At 32.4% G+C, this 12,686-nt stretch overlaps 1 protein-coding gene across 1 annotated transcript in view; it reads left to right on the top strand.

Annotated features, from left to right (window-relative positions):
• The first annotated feature begins 11,663 nt into the window (after positions 1–11,663).
• Positions 11,664–12,686, top strand: part of LOC118644121 (glycosyltransferase 25 family member-like) — a 123,918-nt gene continuing 122,895 nt past the window's right edge. The window contains exon 1 of the mRNA XM_036283536.1: positions 11,664–11,779. The gene's annotated coding sequence lies outside the window, so the exon portion shown is untranslated. The remainder of the gene's footprint in view (positions 11,780–12,686) is intronic.

Here is a 12,686-nt window from a genome sequence, read left to right as displayed (position 1 = left end):
AATACAGCCTTTGTCTTATGGTCATAAATTGCAACGCTTGGTGCATACATTTAACTTTGGTACGTCTGTCACATTGCAATATAACTCTCATAGCTCTATTTTGCGCTATTTGGAGCCTACTTAACTGTGTATTTCCCAAATCTATTAGTAGCGTCGCACAGTACTCAAAGTGAGGTGCTATAATTGTCTTGTATATCGTACATCTAGTGTAAGCCGAGATAAAGTTCCATATTCTATTTAAAAAACTTATTTTCTTCCCTATTTTCTTTAGCATGTAATCACAGTGACCGCTGAATCTAAGTCTATCATCAATAATTATGCCCAAGTACTTTATTATTTCTACGCGCTCAATCTCATTTCCATCCAAACATCTCACAATAGTATTGCCTCTCAATTCTTTCCTTATACCTCTAACTAACATATATTTTGTTTTCCCCGCATTCATCTTCAGTTTATTAATATTCATCCATTCCTCCACTACGTTAAATGCAATATTCAATTTCCTCTCTATCTCCGCACTACTCTCACCTGTTACATATATTAACGCATCGTCCGCAAACATTTTTACACACATCCGAGCAAACGTTAACAATATCATTCATATATATTATAAACAACAATGGGCCCAATACCGAACCCTGTGGCACTCCGTATTCCGTAGTCAGTATCTTAGACCATCTATCATTAAATTGAACTTGTTGCATTCTATCTTTTAAGTACGACCTAAACCATTCTAGAACTGTTCCTGTAATACCATACTGGTATAATTTCTCTAATAATCTTCCTCTATCAATTGTCTCGAAAGCCCATTTAAGATCTACAAAAATAACTCCTACTATTTGTCTCTCACTAATAATCAATTTTCATTCATCTATAACTGTTTGAATTGCTGTTTCACACGAATAATTTTTCCTAAAACCCGACTGATGTTCCGTTATGATATTATTACTTTCTAGGTAGACCTCAATTTGCTTTTTAACTATTATCACTAATACTTTTTCATATATTGGTAATATATTAATAGGCCTATAATCTTGCCCTCTTAGGTTTTTCTACTTTTGGTATTGGAATTATCGTGGATGTTTTCCACTTTTTTAAAAAACAACTCTCACTCAATGACTTATTTATTATATCACAATATTCCTCTTCTATGACACAAAACACCGTTTTTAATATATCGCTAGTTATTCCTTCTTCTGGAACCTTTCTTTTTTGGTAATTCCCTAATGATTTTTCTTACTTGTTCTGTCGTAATTGACTCAAATTTTTCTAGCTCTCCCTTCTTTTCAATACAATAAATAGTTCTCTTATTTGTGCTCGTTGTATAATTCTTATCTATAGATTTTATTATGTCTTTAATACTTTGTATATAATATAAGTTAAATTTATCAGCTATATCACACTCTATATTATTGTCTAATATTTCAAAATCTATTTTTCTTACAACTTTCGCGCCTATTGGTCCTCCTCTAATAATTTCTTTTAATGATTTCCACATAGTTGTGGGATTGTTACTATTATGATCAATCATATTTTCATAATATTCTTTTTTCTTTATTCTAATTAAATTAACTACTGCATTTCTTTCTATTTTAAATTGTTGCCAGTTTTGTTCCGTGCTATCGTACAGTGCTTTTCTATAAGCCTCATCTCTTCTAGTCGCTAGCTCTTCTATTTCCTTTGAATACCATTTTTTCCCTTCCGATATTTTCGGTATTCTAAAAATTTTCTTAGGTGCTAAGATGTCTAGCGCATCTACAATATTATTAATTAAATTCTTTGCCCTTACATTAATATCTAACTCATTAATATCTAAATCATATCTTTTTTCTAAATTACTCTCCACTAGCTTAATAAACTCATCCGCATTATATCTACTATAATCCCTGCCACTGAATTCTTTATATTTATTTACAGTCTTGTTCGTATTTATCACGACTTTTATCCACGCATGATCCGTTATCTTAGGTTCGTACTTGACTTCTACATTTATATCTTTATTCGCAAAAACTAGATCTATAATTGTTTTACTATTTTCGGTAACTCTCGTTGGTTTATTCACATATTGCTTCATACCTAGACTTTGCATAGTCGTTAGTAGTTTATTTGTATAATAAGAGTCTGTCATACAATCTATATTAAAGTCTTCTAATATTATACACTCTTCTTTTATCGTTAATTCTTCTACTATCTCCTCTAAGAATCCTATAAACTCTCCATGTGACGCATTCGGTGAATGATATATTATCATTAACACTCCTTTAAACAATTTCTCTTTTACTTCTATTGCAACGCACCATACAATCCTTTCTAATTTTTTCAATACTACTATTTCATACTTGATATATCGTCTCTTACATACAGAGCAACCCCCCCTGTATTTCTATTTTCCGCGTCGCATCTAACCATACTGTATCCCAGTACACTTATTTCACTGTCTTCAATTTCCGTAATCAGTCTCGACTCCGACATTGCAATAACTGCCGGATTTAATTTCTTCATAATCTGATGCTGTATCTCGTCCTTATGTGCCATTAAACTTTGCGCGTTTGTATATATTATCTGATCCTCTTCTTTCTGTAATTGCTATTTTTTGGCTTCCCATCCACCTCTCCTCTTCTCCTCTTCGATAGCCCTCTTATATGTCGGGCATTCCGGATCCAGAGCATCATGATCGTCTTTTATTTTTAAATTATATGTTTTTATTTTAAACATACAATTTACACATTTGTTCTGCTTCTCTCTACATTCACTTGCTTTATGCTTTCCTGTACATTTATGACACGTTTCATCCCTCGTACAGTTTTTTGCAATGTGGTAGAATTCCCAGCACTTGAAACATCTCTTTATGCTGAAGTGATTGAACACAGGACATTTTCTCCAGCCTATATTCAACTTTTCTTTTTTTAACATCAATTCATGTGTTACTTCATCTACTTCAATTATTAAAGATCTACCTTCTTTTCCTTTCCTTCTAGATAGACTATCATCCATATTTTTTTCTTTTCGGGATTTTCTTAACTATGCTTATATGAGATTCACCAATACTATTCTGTTTCTTTATTGTATCTATTAGCTCATCGTCATCCAACTCTATTTCTTCCTCGCTAATATTAACAATTTTTATTTTCGGCTTCTTTTGTAGTGATTTTGTAACATTATAATTGTCACCTAGTTTAGACTGTACTACATCTTTTAATTTATCTATTTTTTCTCCGGTCTCACATCCTAGAATTATTGTTTCTTCTCTTCCTTTTCGTACCTTTGTTATCCCCATTGGCATATTCTTAATATCAACCTTTTCTTTTATTATTTTTTTAGTGGTCTCACTTTCTTGCTGAGTCTTCGGTTTGATGATTATGTTTTCTTTCTTTTTCTTCGTTGCCTCACTGTAACTGCCGCGCACATTTTCCGCTGACGCCTGCATTCCTCCTCGTATTATTTTTCGTAGGTCTTCCATTTCTTGTTTAATAGCTTTTATTTCCTCTTGCACTGTTTCCTTAATCAGCATTTTTATTTCTCGTTTGCATGCCATTTCATCTTTCATCTCTCTCATAGTTCTTACTAGCCCATCAATTTTCGTATCCATGCCCACGTTGATTCCTATCGCTCTGCTTCCGCAACTTCCTGTCGATCCTGTAGAACTTAGTCTTTCTCTTCCGCTTCCCGTCTGTATTGGTGTTTTTTTCACATCTATATCTTTTTCACTGTCTACTGTGAACTTCTCATATGGGCCAGGATAAGACACATATTCTCGATTTCTGTCATACACCTTATGTTTACTTGCACATCCTGGATGGAAAAAAAGTTTGACACATGACTTACATGTTACGACCTGACTTTTTATTTCCTTCTTACATGCGGCACATCTATATTCCGCATATTCATCGACCATATTAGTAGGTATCGGCTGATGCCGATCCTATCGATACGGGCGCCCACTCACGTACGTAACTTTAATTAATATACACGTCACTACCCAGTGAACACATTTTATAGCGGCAATATAACATGAAAGTTACATGTAATTTAACATTGTTATTCTTGTGATATGTAGGTGCTATATGACATGGAAATAACCTGTTACGTAATATTTGTTATACGCAAGTGATCTAGCTGTTATACATCGTTTTGGCGTTACAGTTATTCAACAAAAATTGTATAATCGTAACATAACACGTTCGTATCAATGTTATTACGGAACGATGCGTCGTAGTTGACTCAGAAATCAGACATTATAATATCCTGAATAACAGATCTATTTAATAATAAAAAAAATTATAAAGATAATGTTTCAAAACAAAAATAACGGTTTGTCTACAATTACTGCGCACAAAAAATGCACAAAATCTAAATTCATCATGTGCTAAACAAAAACAGAATAATAAATGTATACTATTCAATTTTTCTTAGAATTATGATCTATATAGTTAACCATCTAATTAATCATTTGAACGCTTCAAAGATTAGTGCTAAATAGATCGCAATTTCCATCAAATTATTAAGGTTATGGAAAAAGATAAATTTAACAATGAAATTAATAAGTAAATAAATTAATGCTATTTATTTTTAATATGTTTTGCAAAATTTAATTGCTTTTATAAAAAATAATATAGTCGCGTCAGTTTACATATAGGTATATGTAGACAATAACAAGTACCCATATCGATGAGTCAAATTGGCGTAGCAGATAGAGTACAAGGTAATCCTAAGATCCCGGGTTCAAACCTAGCAGCGGCAAGTAAGAATATAATAAAAAATAACAATTTAAATTTAATTAATTAATAAAAATGTATTCTAAATGTAGTATGTGCCGTTGATAAAAATAATTTCAAAAAAATAAAATTTTTATTTTATTTTATTTTTCTTTGTAACTGTTGTGTAACGGTTAGATAACATGTAATTATAACATGTTATATTGCTGAGTCGGAAATTGTAACTTACATGTAAGTTACGTGTAATTTCAGAGTAACGTAACTTGTTATATTCGGTTACATTGCTGTTACACTGCTGCTATATTACTGTGTTCACTGGGTATAAATGTCTACCTGTCGCAACATGTATGACCCGCGTGGAAAATACACTGATTTTCCACATAGATCCACGCACTTTCGCTAGAAAACTTTAGTCCTATTTGGTCTTTACGCGTATTCTTACAGTCACACCTTTTTATAATTTTCTTTTACTTCTTAATCACTGTAAATTAACTGCATTTGCGGAGCGATCTTTGACACGTCCATTACGCAGCGAAGAGAAAGAGAGAGATAGATAGATAGATAGATAGATAGATATATTTATTATGCCCAAGCATAGGCTGAAGAGCAAAGTATAAGTTACAAAGAGTAAAGATAGAACATCAAGAACAAAAAGGTAGGTAAAACGCAGAATAATGAAACACTACATAAGAATACAGAAGTAGGTTAACTTAATCTAATCTAACCTAACTAAAAACTAAATTTAAAACTAAAACTAAAACTGTATAACGCAAAGAAGGACAAGTTATAAGCAAGACTAAGAATCCAGAGTAAGCGTAAAATAGGGGAAAAAAGTAAATAAAATACAAATAAATGTAGAAATGAAAATAAAAATAAAAATAAAAATAACAATAACAGTAAACAGGCGTGCTTCAATGGTACAGCAGAGATCATGCTAACTCCGATACTAGTAGAAATGATCGAAGGAGAGTCTTGAAAGATGCCAGTGAGGGAGCGGAAACAATGTTGTCCGGAAGAGAATGCCAGAAATAAATAGCAGATAAATAAAAGAAATTACGGTAAGAAGTAGTTCTATGACTAGGAATGTGAAAAATATGTGATGTCATTGTGCGATTAGATCTTCTTAATGAAGGATCAAGAGAAATGCAGAGTTCACTTAGATAAGAGGGAGACTGATGATTGAGAATGCGGTAAATTAGGCAACCAAGGAAGAACAGCCTTCTGTTATCAACGGAAAGCCACTCAAGACTACGTCTAAATGGTGTAATATGTTCATCTTGCCTTAAACTAAAGATAAATCTAATGCAACAATTTACAAGTCTTTGCAACTTGATATTTAAATGAGACTTGAGAGAGAAAGAGAGAGAGAGAGAGAGAGAGAGAGAGAAGAGAGAGAGATAGAGAGAGCGAGAGTGAAAGAGAGAGAGAGCGAGAGACGCAGAGCGAGAGACGAGCGAAGAGAGATCTCAGCGAGCTGAGAGATCGAGCTCCTCTAGCACGATGCGAGATTCAGAGCTATCTATCGCGCGCTCTCTCGATCTGTCGCTAACGCTCGCTCTTATTGTCGAATGGCGCCTGGGTTGGTTGTTTTGTGTTATTGTGAGTCCAATCCGTTTCTCCTGCAACCGTCCCTGCCCGGTCCACTAATCCCAAATCCACCTCAAAATCTCCTGATTTTGGGGTGGAATCTGCATAGCTAGCAATTGCTGGCTAAGCAAGTGCATTGACCAAAGGCCAGTGACTTCGGAGGTATCCTCCGCGGTCATACGCCAAAAATCGGTGTATATGAACACCGATGTAAAGACAATGAGTGGGCTTGCTACACATTATACAGCGATGACCGTATGTCGCACGATACTTAATCACAGGTTCACTCGAATAGCGCACAGCGACGAACGTATGTCGCACGACACGATACTTTGTCACGGATATTTCAATACAATTCAGTGTAACTTAGTAAAAGAATATATACTGTGTTCAAAATCTCTACTGGCTCATCTCTCACGGAACCTGACCCGAGGAGTACCGACAGACGATCCCAACTACCGTGCCCCTTATTCTAATAAGGGGCATCACAATCGCACTAATATTTTTTTCATAGCTGCTTGAAATTGACGAGTGGTAGAATTGTTATTATGTCTTTCGTGATGTCTTATACAACCCAAAAATAATTCTACATAATCCTCTCTAATTTTATAGAATTGAATATATTTTAATAGTTGTTTCTTTTTGCAAATTTTATTATATAATATTATCGTGCTATTGATACATATAAGAAAATCAATAAAACCTGTTTTTTTCGAGTATGAATTAAAAGCTAGTCATTTATTGTTTTTAAGGATAAAATATATAATTTTTAATTTCTTTTAATTTATTAACTACACAGGCACACACAAAAAAGTGGTTGGTCCAGCGGACTAGATTAGTCAATCCTTATGTATTTCGACCCGCTGAATCCGAATCCAAGGTCAAAATTGCAAAGTTAGCTCGCATTTTCTAACCTCAAAAAAAATTTTTTTTTAAATGTTGGTCCGGTGAACCAGACTAGTCAATCCTTATGTATTTTGACCTGCTGAATCTGAATTCAAGATTAGAATTTCCGAATTGGCTTATTTTTTCCTAACCTAAAAAAAAATTTTTTTTTATGTTGGTCCGGCGGACCAGAATAGTCTATCTTTATGTATTTTGACCTGCTGAATTCAAATTCAATGTCAGAATTGCTGCATTAGCTCATTTCTTCTTAATCTAAAAAAAAAATTTTTTTAAATCTTGGTCCGGCCAATTGAGCAATTCTGACCTTAAATTTGGATTCAGCGGGTCAAAATACATAAAAATAGACTATTCTAGTCCGCCGGACCAACATAAAAAAAAAATTTTTTTTTAGTTTAGGAAAAAATGAGCCAATTCGGAAATTCTGATTTTGGATTCGGATTCAGCGGGTCAAAATACATAAGGATTGACTAGTCTGGTTCGCCGGACCAATATTTAAAAAAAAAATTTTTTTGAGGTTAGAAAATGCGAGCTAACTTTGCAATTCCTTGGATTCGGATTCAGCGGGTCAAAATACATAAAGATTAACTAGTCTAGTCCGCCGGACCAACCACTTTTTTTTGTGTGCCTGTGCTATTAATTCCGCATTTTGCTAATTTAAAGGTTCTTTAAATCCGTTTTGTTTTATATTTTTTGAGTTTAAAATATCAAATAAATTATTAAATATATACTAAAATGTTATTGTTCTTTGGCAGAATTGAAATTCCTTTAATTATTTTTATAATACAAAAGTGCATTTGCAACAGACGTACTAAAAATTTATGCTGCTAGTCGAACCTTCATTTTTTGATTGTGATAATCAATATGAGATTTCCTTAACTTATTGCCTAAATGCATATCTTCAGATTGTTGAAAAGTATGTAATGCTTCCAAGTCAGACCATTTTATTTGTTCTCCATTTCCATCAAATATAACTTTTATATCTCCGATAACATTACATATCAATTTCAACATGTGGCAAGGGTCAAGAAAAGCAACAATAATTTTCTTTATATCAGGATGTTGAAATGTTGTCTGCAATGATGTTACATCATCAAAATTACATCCAAGATATTTTAATGCTCTAATATTAGCACTCAAGCCATCACACGTTACAGATATAACTTTCATACTTGTATTATTAATAGAAGCAATGCACTACAATATTAAGTTACTTTTCATCTCACTAGATATTTTGATTATTAAAAAATAAGCAATAGGTAACCTTCACAACTAACGTCTTCACTCGGTTTGATTCCGGTTTATATATTGCACGCAAGCGTAGAAAAGTAGCCAATAAAAAGTGCTCACACTTTACTTCGTCACTTTCCCCGAAAAGCATTTTTTCCCGTGAACTCACGCTTCATCTCTTTCTTCCGATATTTATTATTTGAATTTGAATAAAAGTTTGCAATAAAATGAAATAATCATTATTATTAGTGGCCCTTTTATCATGGTATTATTTATTATTAAAAAAAAGGTTAAGATTTTAACGTAAAATATAATAAATGCAATGACTGTTTTTATTAAACATATATAATTGGGTAATACTAGCATTCAGAGATATTAAAATATGATCTCCTGCCCACCTATGATTTCCTGACACGGAAATAATGGAAACACTGGCCGCGCGGCAAAAAATAACGCGGTAGCTAATAAATTCATCACTTATGATAAATTGATTGATTACAGTGTTTTTTTTTGTCGCGTGGCAAGCATTTCCGCGTCCGGTGGGCAGGAGTCCTATTTCGTATTAAATGCCATTGCGCGCGCGCATTATTCCATCCAATAGAAAGTGCTCACAGTTTACCTCGTCGCTCCTCCCTAAATGGCCCCTTTGTTTAAATATTAGACTCACGTTCCATCTCTATCTTCCGATATCTATGGTAATACTATCTTAATATATAAATAAATATTAAGCACAATATGACATCGTCTTTCTATCTAAGGGCCGAAGCACAAAACATGGCGTAATGATTAAGACAGTCGTAGTCATAGATGTAGACAACGTATAAGCTTTGTCGTATAATTATGTTGTATAATAAATCTAACTATGATGTGTATCTAAAAATACATAACCAAATCATAATTGAATATACCTAGTGAACACGTTTTATAACGGCAATATAACATGGAAGTTACATGTAATATAACATTGTTATTCTTGTGATATGTATGTGCTATATAACATGGAAATAACCTGTTATGCAACATTTGTTATACGGAAGTAATATAACTGTTATACATCGTTTTGGCGTTACAGTTATGTAACAAAAATTGTATAAAAATTGTACTGAGAAATCAGACAACACTATAATATCCTGAATAAGAGATCTACTTGATATTTAAAAAAATTATCATAAAGATAATGTTTTCAAAAATAACGGTTTGTTTACAATTACTGCGCACAAAAAAGTGCACAAAATCTAAATTCATCATGTATTGAACAAAAACAGGATAATAAATGTACTATTTAATTTTTCTTAGAATATATGATCTATATAGTTAGCCATCTAATTAACCATTTAAACGCTTCAAAGTATTAGTGCTAAATAGATCGCAATGAGTGAGTCCCCGATACGCACAGTAATAAACGGACATAGCAGGCTGAGTGAAACGGACACAGACCAAATGCGCACGGACCAAATGCGCACAGTCGCAAACCCATGTAGTGCAAAGAATGCTTTGCGCGCGCACACACACACACACACACACACGCACGCACGCACACACGCACGCACACACACACACTGGGGGGGGGGTGCAAGAGGAACTTTGCCCCCCTCCCGCACCCACCCGTTGATAGAGGTGCCCGAAAAGTCGCAACCCATATGGTAAGTCTGTTGGTTACTGTGTCCGTTTGGTCTGTGCGCATTTGGTTTGTGTCCGTTTTACTCAGCCTGCTGTGTTCGTTTATTACTGTGCGCATCTGGGACGCTCCCATCGCAATTTCCATTAAGTTATTAAGGTTATGGAAAAAAAAAAAATTTAACAATAAAATTAATACGTAAATAAATTAATGCTATTTATTTTTAATATGTTTTGCAAGATTTAATTGCTTTTATAAAGAATAATATAATTGCGTCAGTTTATAACATATAGGTATATGTAGACAATAACAAGTACCCATATCGATGAGTCAAATTGGCGTAGCAGATAGAGTACAAGGTTCGTCATCTTTAGGTCCCGGGTTCAAAACCTACCAGCGGCAAGTAAGAATAAAATAAAATAATATAATTTAAATTTAATTAATTAATAAAAATTTGTCCTAAATTTAGTATGTACCGTTGATAAAAATAATTTTAAAAAATTTTTATTTTATTTTATTTTTCTCTAGTTGCAGTTTAAAGATATCTGATTTAAGAAATCTTTTAGATATCAGTTTCATGATATTTTTCTGTTCTCGAAAAACGGCGCTTTGGTTAACATACTGACATTATTATGTTATCTTTTAGAAGTCTCTTTATGTTATCATTTTCAGAAATAGAATATGCTTATCATGCGTGAAACGGAACGCATGTAACTGTTGTGTGACGGTTAGATAACATGTTATATAACATGTTATATTGCTGAGTCGGAAATTGTAACTTACATGTAATTGTAAGTTACGTGTAACATCAGAGTAATGTACCCTGTTATATTCGGTTACATTGCTGTTACATTGCTACTATATTACTGTGTTCACTGGGTAATTATAATTATATTCAATTATAGATAAGAGAAAATAATTAAATAAGTTATTATAAGTCAATCGATGTTCTGGAACAAGAGCTCGCTTTTTTCCCTTAAATGTGGCGTAATTAATTAGTACTGTCTTAATCAGCTTTGTAAGTTGTTTAAATGTCATTTTAGTATAGCAGTAAAATAGGTTTCTATCGTTTCTTTAATTCTCAAATGTGTTATTATTACTTTCAGAACAACTTGAAATTAAAATAATACTAATTGCTTTTATTATTATATGTAAACAAATCTATAAACATAAAAGAATGGATCATCAATTTTTAATACATTTCACAACTAATCTTATTATTTACTTTTTATAATTGAATATAGTTAAATTGCACATTTTAGTATTTTAATTCTTAATTTATTTAGATATAATCAGGTTATGTATCTACATTTGGATACGCATTACAGTTAGATCTATTATACAAAATAATTATACGACAAAGCTTGTGCGTTGCTTACGACTACGACTGTCGTAACTATTACGCCATGTTTTGTGCTTCGGCCCTAAGTCTTTACATAAGATTTTCGCGGGAAATAATCACTTTGATATGCGAAGATTTAACATTAATCATTTCAGGATACGTAGCGATAATAATGTCGATAACTCGATCGAAATATTAAACAAATGGATTAGTTCAAGAAGCGAGATGTATCATTCGCTGAATGTTTATTTGAATGTATCATCGATGGGTTTCGAGGACGAAAGTTCGATCGCTGATTGGTCACCTCGCAGATTTGCACATGTAATAGATTTGCGCGAGCAGGCACTCGATTACGCGAGGAAAATTTGGGCAGATTTCATTTTGGTGAGTTAATTTTACTTTGTTATTTTATGTCTATTTCTGTGTAGATTAACTTAAACAGCCATTAATTTAACTGGTAAATCGTTTAAAGCCAAATTTTTTACTGTATAATTCATTATACCTGTTATAATCTTTTATCATCTTCTTTTGTCACTTTTTAAATAAAAAATTAATAATTTTAGCCATCTTGACAAATAATATAGATATTACTTAGTATACAGATATCACAAAGTAATAAATTAATTACTAATTAAATTACTCGGAGTTTGATAAAAATTGCTTTTATTGTTATATACTGGGTAGCAGACAGTCATCACAATTGTGATAATTTCGTCGATGTATTATGTCATTTTATCTGAAAAGTAACTAAAAAAATGACGTGTTTTTGATCGTCCTATGTCATAAACTAAAGATATCATTAATAACGTCAATGTAACATTATTATGTCTGTTAGTAACATCAATTATATATTAGTAACATCAATTATATATTAGTAACATCAATTAGGTATTATTTTAACAAAATGATAAAAATGATAAAACAAGAGGACTAAATAAAAGACTATACTAATGAATTCTTTCAGTTTCTAAATCTAGAATTATTATGTTTTTTGACACACAATTTTATACCTGACAAAACAAGCATCTTGTAAGCAATTTAGTTCATTGCATTTCTAATGCACAGTATCGATTTATGAAAATTTTACCCATGTATTATTTACAATGTATCGAGTAAATGCATGTCAGAAGATATAAATTGTGCTTCACATGGTTTTAGTTAGAGTTGTGCAAATGTTAGTTTTACACAATCGAATCGGATTGAATATCTGTGAAAATATACTCGAATTCAAATCGGATCAAATTTTTGAAAATACGTTTAAATTAAATTAAATTTTTATTTGAATATGAAT

This window comes from Monomorium pharaonis, chromosome 2, assembly GCF_013373865.1.
Source record: "Monomorium pharaonis isolate MP-MQ-018 chromosome 2, ASM1337386v2, whole genome shotgun sequence".
NCBI lineage: Eukaryota > Metazoa > Arthropoda > Insecta > Hymenoptera > Formicidae > Monomorium > Monomorium pharaonis.
Note: the sequence above shows the minus strand (reverse complement) of the source record. Positions and strands in the feature narration are given on the sequence as shown.